This window comes from Pleurodeles waltl, chromosome 3_1 (assembly GCF_031143425.1).
Source record: "Pleurodeles waltl isolate 20211129_DDA chromosome 3_1, aPleWal1.hap1.20221129, whole genome shotgun sequence".
In the NCBI taxonomy this organism is placed as follows: Eukaryota; Metazoa; Chordata; class Amphibia; order Caudata; family Salamandridae; genus Pleurodeles; species Pleurodeles waltl.
Genome location: NC_090440.1, coordinates 1,863,176,037 through 1,863,188,402, shown reverse-complemented (window position 1 = coordinate 1,863,188,402; position 12,366 = coordinate 1,863,176,037). Strand labels below are relative to the sequence as shown.

At 49.8% G+C, this 12,366-nt stretch overlaps 1 protein-coding gene across 3 annotated transcripts in view; it reads left to right on the top strand.

Annotated features, from left to right (window-relative positions):
• Positions 1 to 12,366, top strand: part of PIKFYVE (phosphoinositide kinase, FYVE-type zinc finger containing) — a 1,212,885-nt gene that overhangs the window by 771,319 nt on the left and 429,200 nt on the right. The gene's annotated exons all lie outside the window — the stretch shown is intronic.

Genomic DNA, 12,366 nt, shown 5'->3' with positions numbered 1-12,366 from the left:
AAATGGGGGCCAATGTACACATGCTGCTTCACATTATAGAAGGCTTAACCCCTGAGAGCTGTCATAGAAAAAGGAGCCAGGGGACACTGCTCAGTGTGAATGTGCAGCTGCCAATTTGGCATTTCAATCTTATGTACTTTGCCACATGGAGCGTAGCACTTTCAGAAGCTCCATAGAGTACTGCAGTTCTGTCCTGCAGTGACTCTCCATCTAAAATTGACAAGGTTACATCTCCCAGCACCATCCAAGGCTTCAGAGGAGAATCTAGAGCTGAACTGCGGTGCGAAGGCATGTAGGTATCTCCCATGTGGCACACTAAAAGAAAGTACACTGCCATTCAATGAGAAAGCAGAATCTCATCCATAGTGAGTGTTTTGGGATTCTGTTTAAGCAGGAACACCAGAAGGAAAGATTCACGCAAGCTAAGGCACAGTGTTTCCTTAACTAGTCAATTCTTGAACAACAGATGTTCAGAAACTGGCTTCTCTGGTGGGAACTTACTTCCCCCTATTTTACAGTTCCTTGCTGGCTGTACTTCTCTAATGCGGGTTTCACTGTGATGGAAAGCCTCAACTTACACCAGGACCGAAGAGGCTTGAAAGGATGGGACACAGATTAGATGCTAGATCCAGCCAAACTTGGACTATTCTGGTGATTGGGTGGGATCTTCCAGCCCGCCACTTCTAAGCCAGCATACTGCATGAGCTCCACCTTAAACACAGGAACCAACAAGGCAGGCCTCTCCCAACTGCAGTGTCAACCGAGTTCTTCACCCCCTTGTTTGTACACTTGCTGCTCCACTCTTGAATTGCTTGTGTTCCAGTTCAGGGAGGACTGCTCCTGGTGGAACAGGGTTAAGATTGATTTGCATATGTCCAAACCGAGGTGGCATATTATGCAAAATAATAATGAACTGGGATGCGAGTAATTACTAGTGGCTGAGATTAATTCAGGCAATTTACCTATCACTATTTTGTGTACTTTCTACTTTTATGTCTATAGTTAGGCTGAGGAACTGTACCCAGCCACTAATCAGACCCTAGCCTGCAATTGCAAGGCCAAGATGGCACCTGAGGCCCTGCTGCATAACGCTTTAGATCTTCTGGTTGCTGCACTCATCTTAGTATTCTCAGCTTGTGAACCAGTTAAATAAACTCATTCCTTAGTCTCTCCTGGGAGTTATGGTTCTAGTACAATTCTGTGCTGCCACTACTTTTTTGATGATTCTTTTCAGTTCTAATTAATTTAATTTTAACTTCTCTTAACACAACCAGCGGAATCATTTAAAAGATCCAATGTTCGGATATTCTGCTCATACATGTATGTCCTTCGCTTTGTGCAGGGTAAAAGTGAGTTACAATTAAGATCCCTTATGATCTTAAGGTGTCAGCATAATCAATAAATAGGGCTGAGAAAATGCTAGACTGTGGGTTTTAACTGTGCATCATTGGTAAAAAAAAAAATAAAAAAAAAAGAATTCACACATCACAATTGAAGATGTACTATCGTGATGGATATTTTTGCCTGCATATTCCTCACCTGTTGAATATCCCAGGTGCAAGACTGAATCTGGAAACTTTCATAGCTCTGTCTTTAGGGGACGCCTGACTCCATCTTAGAAGTCACATGACTAGAGCCCTAAATTGCCCAACCCGTTGCACTGATGTCAGCTTATTTTTTCTGCATCCTTCATTGCAAACCCAGAGCTCTTTCACCACATCTGTTAATGTTCTCCTCGGAGAATTTCTTTCAGATTTTCAGCATAGAGATGGCATCCCCTAAAAGTTCAGGGTTCAAGCCTGGTCACAATTGTGATGGGCAAATTCCAATAACATAGGCTCATGAAGTTTGCTTGTGGTGCTTGCCTTGAGGGATGGCGCATGTTCTTGTGTTCTTTACCACAATATAAATACCAAGGCCATCAGTGAGCACAAAATGAACCTGTTTATGGCTCATTACCAGCGAGAGTCTGGACGCCATTCATGTTCTAAATCCAGATGTCACTCTATGTGCTCTTCCAAGTTTTGTAAAGAAAAAAAAAGAAACGTAAGAAGAAAAGACATGGGGAAATACCTTCAAAGCATTACTCTCATTTGAGAGGAATACCCCTCAACAGTCTTCATCTCTTGTGGAATCATCTTCTGAACCAGAATTTGTAGGGATTACTCCTGCTGGGAAGCATCTTCGAATGAAGCCACCTGTACCCAGCAGCCTCCAAGGTGCCGCTGGGAACTACACTTGTACCACCTCAGGCTTACCCTGAGGTCTAGCCGTTGACAGCTGATCCTGCTTTTCCATGTTGGGCATATCAAAGTCTTTTCTGGAGCACCTCCTGGCCCCATTTGACCTTGTGAGACTTTGTTCCAGGTACCACTGGCGGGTTCTCTCTCCATGCTGTTTATCCCCTCAGGTCCTTTCTGAACACCTCTGGCGCCAATTTGGAGACTCCCCTGTGCCGTTTCCTAGGTTGGATCCTTTTCTGGTTGACATTCCTCTGGTGCCGATGCTTTTGCCGACAACAATACCTTTGTTGCCAAACCCAAAGCCTCCTAAAAAGTAGCCTACTCCTAAGACAAAACAGTACTGCAGAGATGCAGGAGGAAGGCCCATCACATGCTTGAAGTGCAACGATACAGGCAAAAGCAGGTATATAATTCTCAGAGGGGTACTGGAAGACTGTTCATGATCAGTTTGGCTCAGACTGTGACCCAATCGAAATGCCAGATACAAGCATGGTTCAGACAATAGTAGCAAGGCAGCTATTCTGCTGCCCCCTCCTGTTGTTTGATATGGCGGGCTACTTGGGTCTGCGGCAGGCAAGTGGCCATGACTCCTCCCAGAGGGTAGAAATTAACTGCCCCTCAGGGCGACACCCCCTTGTTGTTGCAACATTTTATGTTATGCTAAGGAAAGAAGCTGATGTCCTTGAACTTCCTTTGTCTACGCTTGAGAACAAAGCAACATCTTGACAGAGGGCTTAAAGCTTTAATTTACCACCTCTATGCCTTTATTGTGCTTTAATAAAAGTCCCAGTTTTAGCAGCAGGGGAGAAGCTCACTACTGCTCTTAAGTGAACAGGCTAATCGTGAGATGATACGGACCAGAACCAGGGGGACTCCGTTTTTCTGTCAGTCCACCCATCCATTGAAAGCTTAGTTGTACAGGTCACCTCCTACAGTAAGCAGAATCTGCAGTCTTTTCTGATAGTGCCCCCAGGCAGTAAGTTAAAGAAAATTGAGGTGCTGATTTTTTTTCTTTTGCAGGCAGCCTGGTCTTGCACTCTAAAATCTGATAGAGACTTCTAGTTGCAGATTCCTTTCCCCAGGTGCCAGACGGGATCCGGAGATTTTTCTTCGAGCAATACCCTTGCGCATCAGTAGGTGGTGTTGGTTGACTCTGTAGGCGTTGTGGTCACCGTGATGATGTCGGGAGTAGTACATAGACGCCGCCCTCGCACAGTGGTGTCAGTTCTTTTCTTTCCACGCCATGCGCTGATCTGGAGAGGAGCTACCCTGGCTATTTTTTGGGCGAATCCGACTGTTTTGTAGAGTTTTTTCTGTGCGACTTTGGTGCGTCGAGGATGTCCCCGAAGACCGGGTTCAAGCCTTGTGAGGACTGCCATCGGACGATGTCGGTAACGGATCCTCATCGCGTTTGTCTGTGGTTTCTCGAGCGCGACCACGACCCGAAGTCGTGCTCCATGTGCCGGGCCATGCACCCGAAGGCTTTGAGGGAGTGGTCCCTAAAGCTAGTGGCGGCCCGTCACTCAACTCCACGTAGGTCCCAGTCTCGTTCGAGAGGAAGGTCTCTAGATAGTTCGCTGAGTCATCACCACTTGTCTTCTTCTAAATCCTCGGGCCAAGGTAAGAAGAAGAAGTCAAAGAAGTCCCATCGCTCTCCGACTTTGCCCTGTCGCTCATCCGACGCAACACGGTAAGAGCGTCCACGCACTAGGCCTCTGTCCTCGGAGCCTGCGTCTGGGTCGGCTCCACGCTTCCCCGAGTTTCCCGGAGCCGGAGCAACCCCCACCCAACTTACAGAGTTTTACGAGGCCATGCGCCTCATATTTGGGCAGGCCGACCACGATACGGCGCCTTCGGGCCCAAGGTGTTCGGCTGAGGGGCCTTAGGGTTCCGCACCGGTGTCTTCGTCCCCTGCCACCGAGGTCACCTCCGGATCCGTGCGTGGATCTGCACCGGCCGCACCCTTGAGACCTTCCCTGGCGCCAGGTCAATTATCGACTTCGACACAATTCTTATCCCCAATGACTCGGAGTCAGAGCGGCGTCAACTGACGCCGCCTTCAGCTTCAATGGGGCTTATTCCCCTCAGGTCGGATTTGGACCCCTTTTCCTATGGGTACGAATATGGGGGCGAATAGGAGGGGTCTCTGGACCCTTAAGAATACCAGGATGACCCTACTATGGATTGGGTGCAGGAATTGGGCGAAGCCAGTGGTCTGGATACTTCTGATGCTGGCATGCTGTCTCCTCCTACCGTGGCTATGGCGGAGGGAGCAACTTATGGTATGGTGGTCAGTAGGGCAGCTGAGGTCCTTGGCCTTGAGCTTCCTACTGTAGAGGTCAGGTCTAATCTCCTGACAGAGGTGCTTCAGCCTGGGGCTTCTACTTCAGAACCCCTTTAGCCATTTAATGAAGCCCTCACCGATGTCCTTTTGGTTACATGGTCCAAACCCAACACAGGGGCTCCTGTGAATAGAACTATCGCAAGCCGCCATAGACCTGCTCCGAACGACCCTAAATTCTTGTCCCAACACCCCACGCCTTTGAGTCTTGTTATCCAGGCTTCTTCTTCTTCAGGCGCGTTCCCTTCCGCACCCCAGATAGGGAATCCAAAAGGCTGGAACAGTTTGGCAAGAAGTTATTTTCTTCCTCCAGTCTCGACTCTCTATGCAGATCAGTTGCTACGACAGTGGCCTTATGGCGCCACGCCTGGTTACATTCTTCTGTTTTTTTGGGGGATGTCCAACAATCACTCATGGACATGCCTTTTGATGGCACCCGTCTCTTCGGAGACAAAGCGGACTCTGCCTTGGAGAGATTCAAGGATTCCCGGGCTACGGCTCAGTCCTTCCTCGGCCTCTCGCCCACCAGAGTCTGCTTTTTGCCCCTTTTGTGGCCACGGAAGGGGCGCCCTTTCGCGTCCTCCACACAGCCACTGTGCCACGCACGCTGGCAGGCCTATGCGTGGCCGGGGATGCGGAATCCCACATGGTTGTGGGACAGGGAACCAGAGGTCTGTCCAGTCCTCCTCTGCCCCTGCTGCAGCCTCCAAACCCTCCTAGTCTGTCCCCTCACTCCCGCCCAGTTGGTGGCAGGATTCACCATCACCTGCCCCACTGGGAACATATCACCACGGATGGGTGGGTTTTGCAGATCATTCGGAAAGGGCTACTCCCTCCCTTTCGAATCTGCTCCACCACACATGCCACCATCCTTCCATCACCTTCCGGAGGATCATTTGGCGCTTCTCTGTCAGGAAGTCACTGCTCTCTTGGCCATGGGAGCTATAGAAAAGGTCCATGTGCCAGAAGTAGGTCGTGGTTGTTATTGCCGCTACTTTCTGATACCAAAGAAGGACAAGGGCTTACGTCCTATCCTAGACCTTTGGGACCTGAACTACTTCCTCAAGAAGGACAAATTCAAGATGCTCACCCTGGCTCAGGTTCTGTCTGCCTTAGACCCAGGAGACTGGATGTAGCGTTGGACTTGCAGGACGCTTATTTCCACATCCCCATCCTGCCTGCCCACAGACGTTACCTATGATTCATGGTAGGTTAGAGCACTTTCAGTTTACCGTGCTCCCCTTCTGCCTTACCAGCGCCCTTCGGGTGCTCACGAATGTCATGGCGGTGGTTGCAGCTCATCTGCGCAGGTTAGGGGTCTCAGTCTTTCCCTACCTCGACGACTGGCTGTTGAAGGAGAACTCGCCCCAGACAGTTGTCTCCCACCTTCAGACTACGACGAACCTCCTGCACATGCTGGGGTTCACTATAAACGTGCCAAAGTCACACCTGACTCCCTCTCAGACGCTCCTTTTCATTGGAGCTGTTCTGGATATAGTGCAGTTTCGGGCTTATTCTCCCCAAAAGCGAGTCCAAGGCATTCAGGCTGTGATTCCGATCTTTCAGCCTCGGTCTTGGGTTTCGGTGCAACTGACTCTGAGGCTGCTTGGCCTCATGGCCTCCTGTATCCTGATAGTAACACATGCCAGTTCCAGTGGGCGCAGCATCAGGGCAATCTCTCCGACATGGTCCAGATCTCGGAGGGGACTGCGAAAGACCATCAGTGGTGGCTTTCGAATCCTAAGTGGGTCAACGGCAGATCCCTCTCCCTTCCCCAACCAGATCTCTCTATGGTGACAGATGCGTCACTTCTGGGTTGGAGTGGCTACATGGGAGAGGCAGAGATCAGAGACGTCTGGTCTCCTGCGGATTCGGGGCTCCATATAAATCTGCTGGAGCTCCGGGCGATCAGGCTTGTGCTGAAAGCATTCCTTCCCTCTCTCAAAGGGCAAGTGGTGCAGGTGTTCATGGACAATACTACCGCCATGTGGTACTCCAACAAACAGGGCGAAGTAGGGTCCTGGACCCTTTGTCAGGAGGCACTACGCCTCTGGACATGGCTGGAACATCAGGGCATTACCCTGATGGTTCAACATCTGGCGGGCTCCCTCAACGCCAGAGCCGATGAACTCAACCGTCGACACACAGTCGATCACGAATGGCATCTCCATCCGAAGATGGCGCAAGGTCTCTCTCAGCAGTGGGAAGAGCCTTGGTTAGATCTGTTCGCCTCAGCAGAGAGCTGTTTTGCGCGTTGGAGTTTCCAAGGCAGCACTCGCTCGAAGACGCTTTTCGCATCGAGTGGAACTCCAGCCTCCTTTACGCCTTCCCGTCTATCCCTCTTCTGGCCAGAGTTCTAAAAAAAATCAGGAATGACAGGGCCCAAGTCCTCTTGGTGGCTCTGGACTGGGCTCGAAGGGTGTGGTATCCAGAGCTATTGAGCATGTCCATCGATCCTTCACTCAGACTGCCTCTTCGGGCGGATCTTCTGTCGCAGCAACAGGGGACAGTTCTGCACCCGAACCTGTCCAACGTCCGCCTTCATGCGTGGATATTGAGCACCAACAGTTGACAGCTTTTGCCCTTCCACCCGAAGTCTGCAATGTTATCTTGGCAGCCAGACGTCCATCGACTAAAACTGTATACCCTTGTTGTTGGAATAAATTTGTGGCATGGTGTACCAACAAATCTGTTGATCCCTTTTCTGCCCCTCTGTCAGAGATTCTTCTGTTCATTCTTTCTTTAGCCCAGCAGGGCTCTGCTTTGAACACCCTTAAGGGGTATTTATCTGCCATTTCCGGCTTTCTTAGGCTACCTGATCAGCACTCACTCTTTAAATCTCCTATTGTGAGTAGGTTCCTAAAAGGGCTCACCCACTTATTTCCTCCCACTTCATTTATCATGGCTCAGTGGGATCTTAATCTGGTACTTACTTATTTGATGTGTACCCCCTTTGAGCCAATGCATAATTGTCCCTTGCGGCTCCTCACCTTCAAAACTGTCTTTCTGGTCGCTATCGTGAGTGAGCTTCAGGCCCTTTCTTCAAAACCTCCATACTTGTCTGTACACCCTGACAAAGTAGTGCTACGCACTAGAGCTTCCTTCCTTCCTAAGGTGGTCTTGCCTTGTCATGTAGGCCAGTCCATCACTTTGCCTACCTTCTACGCACCCCCACATCCTTCCCATGAGGAGGAGAAACTCCACCGTCGACCCAAAAGGATCGTTGGCATTCTACCTCAATCGTACTAAAGATTTCCAGGTGGACAATCAACTCTTCGTTGGCTATGTGGGTGCGATAAAAGGGAAGGCGGTGTAAAAGCGTACCATCTCTCGATGGGTGCTTCTTTGCATCAAAATGTGCTATGCTTTGGCTAAGAAGCAACCTCCTGAAGGCTTGTGTGCTCATTCCACCAGAGCAACTGCTGCTTCCACTGCGTTAGCACGCGGAGTTCCTGTCCTGGATATAGGTCAGGCAGCTAAGTGGGCATCCCTGCACACATTTGCTAAGCATTACTGCTTGGATAGTCAGGTCCGTCGAGACGGCTACTTTGGTTGTTCGGTCCTGCAGGACTTTCTAGTATGATCTTGGTTCGCAGCCCACCACCAAGGATGGCTTTGCTTGGGTATCTATTCCAAGGTAAGGAATCTGCAACTAGAAGTCTCTATCAGATGTACAAGTTACTTACCCTCAGTAACAAAATATCTGGTAGAGATGTATTCTAGTTGCAGATTCCTTACCAACCCACCCATCCTCCCCGCTTACGAACTGATTTCTAGGGACTGGGATTCCCCCTTTCAGGTCCTTAGCTCTGGCGCACCAATCTCAGTGCTCTTAGTGGCTCTGCACTCTGGTGTGGAAAGTCGTTAAAAGAAACTGATGTCACTGCGCGAGGGCAGCATCTATGTACTTCTCCCAATGTCATCACGGCAACTACGATGCCTGCGGAGTCAACCAATGCCACCTACTGACACGCAAGGGTATTGCTTGAAGAATAAATCTCTGGATTCAGTCTGACGCCTGGGGGAAAATTCTAAGGTAATTAATCTGCAACTAGAATATGTCTCTACCAGATACTTTGTTACCGAAGGTAAGTAACTTGTTCTTCAAAACGGTTCAAATCTATTCTTAGAAGATGAACAGAAAGCTGTTGTAATTAGTAAAAACGACTTGGTTTCTATATACATGTCATTAATTGGCAATAGGTTGTTTGCATAAACCCTTTAGGAGGTGACATTAATAAACCAGGACACATCAATTTAGCAAAGTCAAAAACATGAGCCACCATTTTTCCTTTTGTTGATGCCAGTTATGATTGAAAGTGTGATGGGACCCTGCTAACCAGGTCCCAGCACCAGTGTTCTTTCCCTAAACTGTACCTTTGCTTCCACAATTGGCACAGCCCTGGCACTCAGATAAGTCTCTTGAAAATGGTCCCCCTGATGCCAAGGGCCCTGATGCCAGGGAAGGTCTCTAAAGGCTGCAGCATGTCTTATGCCACCCTGGGGACCCCTCACTCTTGACATGCACACTGTTTCACAGCTTGTGTGTGCTGGTGGGGAACAAATTACTAAGTCGACATGGCACTCCCCTCAGAGTGCCATGCCCACCTCACACTGCCTGTGGCATAGATAAGTCACCCCCTCTAGCAGGCCCTCTACCACAGGTGAGGGAATATGTGCAAGAGCACTATGCCCCTACAGTGTCTAAGCAAAACCTTAGATATTGTAAGTGCAGGGTAGCCATAAAGAGCATAAGGTCTGGCAGTTTGTCAAACACGAGCTCCACAGTTCAATAATGGCAACACTGAAATCTGGGAAGTTTTGTATCAAACTTCTCAGCACAATAAATGCACACTGTAGGAAGTTGGCTCTGTAAATACTATTTCAAAGTAAGAAGTAGTGTGCACGGAGTCCAAGGATTCCCCTGAGAGGTAAGATAGTGGCAAAATTAGATAATTCTAATGGTCTATTTCGTGGTAGTGTGGTCGAGCAGTAGGCTTATCAGAGGGTAGTGTTAAGCATTTGTTGTACACATACAGGCAATAAATGAGGAACACACACTCAAAGACACATTCCAGGTCAATAGGTTTTTATATAGAACAATATATTTTCTTAGTTTATTTTAAGAACCACAGGTCGAAGATTTGAAGTAAATACATAAAATGCAAGTTACTCCACACAGGTAAGTTAGGAACTTTGAATAAAAGCAATATCATATACAGTCTTTGTTAACATGGCAATAAGCTATTTTAAAAGTGGACACAGTGCAAAAATCAACAGTTCCTTGGGGAGGTAAGTAAAGATTAGTTTGTGAGGTAAGTAAGACACTTACAAGTTTCAGTTCCTGGGCATAGGTAGCCCACCGTTGGGGGTTCAAGGCAACCCCAAAGTTACCACACAAGCAGCTCAGGGCCGGTCAGGTGCAGAGGTCAAAGAGGCGCCCAAAACAAATAGGTGCCTATGGAGAACAGGGGTGCTCTGGTTCTAGTCTGCCAGCAGGTAAGTACCTGCGTCCCCGGGGGGGCAGACCATGGGTGTTTTGTAGAGCACGGGGGGCACAAGTAGGCACACAAAACACACCCTCAGCGGCACAGGGGCCGTGTGCAAAGCAGGCGTCGGGTTTTAGATAGGAAACAATGGAGGGACCCGGGGTCACTCTAGCGGTGCAGACAGCCACAGGGGGGGTCTTCTCATGCCAGCCACCACCTGGGCTAGGCAGAGAGTCGCCTGGGGGTCACTCCTGCACTGAGGTTCGGTTCCTTCAGGTCCTGAGGGGTGCGGGTGCACTACTTGGTCCAGGCGTCGGGTCCCTTGTTACAGGCAGTCGAGGTCAGGGGATTCTCTCTGCAGACGTCGCTGTAGAGGTCCAAGGGGGTCGTCTCGGGCTACTCACGGAATACCAGTCTGACTCCTAGTGCTAGGCTGACCAGTTTCTGCCAGCCTGCTACAACCGGACGAGTTTCTGGCCACATGGGGAGAGTGCCTTTGTCACTCTGTGGTCAGGAACAAAGCCTGTACTGGGTGGAGGTGCTTCTCACCTCCCCCTGCAGGAACTGTAACACCTGGCGGTGAGCCTGAAAGGCATCCCCAGGACATCCCAGCTAGTGGAGATGCCCGCCCCTCCAGCCACTGCCCCCTCTTTTGGCGGCAAGGCTGGAGGAGATAATTAAAAAAACAAGGAGGAGTCACCCACCAGTCAGGACAGCCCCTATGGTGCCCTGAGCTGAGGTGACCCCTGCCTTTAGAAATTCTCCATCTTGGTCTTGGAGGATTCTCCCAATAGGATTAGGGATGTGCCCCCCTCCCCTCAGGGAGGAGGCACAAAGAGGGTGTAGCCAAACTCCAGGACAGTAGCCATTGACTACTGCCCTCCTGACCTAAACACACCCCTAAATCTAGTATTTAGGGGCACCCCAGAACCCAGGAAATCAGATTCCTGCAACTTACAACAAGAAGTAGGACTGCTGACCTGAAAGGCCTGCAGAGATGACGGAGACAACAACTGACTTGGCCCTAGCCCTACCGGCCTGTCTCCAGACTCAAAGAACCTGCACAGCGACACATCCGACAGGGACCAGCGACCTCTGAAGCCTCAGAGGACTGTCCTGAACCCGAAGGACCAAGAAACTCCTGTGAACAGTGACACTGTTCAAAACCACAAACAACTTTGCAACTTTTAAAGACCTCACTCTTCCCGCCGGAAGAGTGACACTTCACACTCTGCACCCGACGCCCCCGGCTCGAGCTCCAGAGAACCAACACTACAGGGAGGACTCCCAGGCAACTGCGACCTCATGAGTGACCTGAGACGACCCCCTGGGCCCCCACAGCCACGCATGCAGAGAGGATCGAGAGGCTCCCCCTGACCACGACTTCTTGGAACAAAGAACCCGACGCCTGGACCAAGCACCGCACCCGCAGCCCCCAGGACCAGAAGGAACCGAACTCCAGTGCAGGAGTGACCCTCAGGTGACCCTCTGCCTTACCCAGTCGGTGGCTGGCCCGAGAAGCCCCCCTGTGCCCAGCCTGCACTGCCAGAGTGACCCCCAGTCTCTCCATTGAAAACCGATGCCTTCTTTGCACACTGCACCCGGCCACCCCGTGCCGCTGAGGGTGTGTGTGTGTTGTGTGTCTACTTGTGTCCCCCCAGTGCTCTACAAAACCTGCCCTCCGAAGACGCAGGTACTTACCTGTTGGCAGACTGGAACCGGAGCACCCCTGTTCTCCATTGGCGCCTATGTGTTTTGGCCACTCCTTTGACCTCTTCACCTGACCGGCCCTGTGTTGCTGGTGCGGTGACTTTGGGGTTACCTTGAACCCCCAACGGTGGGCTGCCTATACCCAGGAACTTGAACTTGTAAGTGCCTTACTTATCTGAAAAACTAACCAGTACTTACCTCCCCCAGGAACTGTTCATTTTTGCGCAGTGTCCACTTTTAAAATAGCTTATTGCCATTTTAACCTAAACTGTGTATGTTACTGCTGTAATTCAAAGTCCCTTACTTACCTGTGTGGAGTACCTTGCATTTTATGTATTTACTTCAAATCTTGAATCTTGTGGTTATAAAATAAAGAAAAGATATTTTTCTATATATGAACTATTGGCCTGGAGTTAAGTATTTGAGTGTGTGTTCCTCATGTATTGTTTGTGTGTGTACAACAAATGCTTAACACTACCCTCTGATAGGCCTACTGCTCGACCACGCTACTACAAAATAGAGCATTAGAATCATCTAATTTTGCCACTATCTTAACTCTTTGGGGAACCCTTGGACTCTGTGC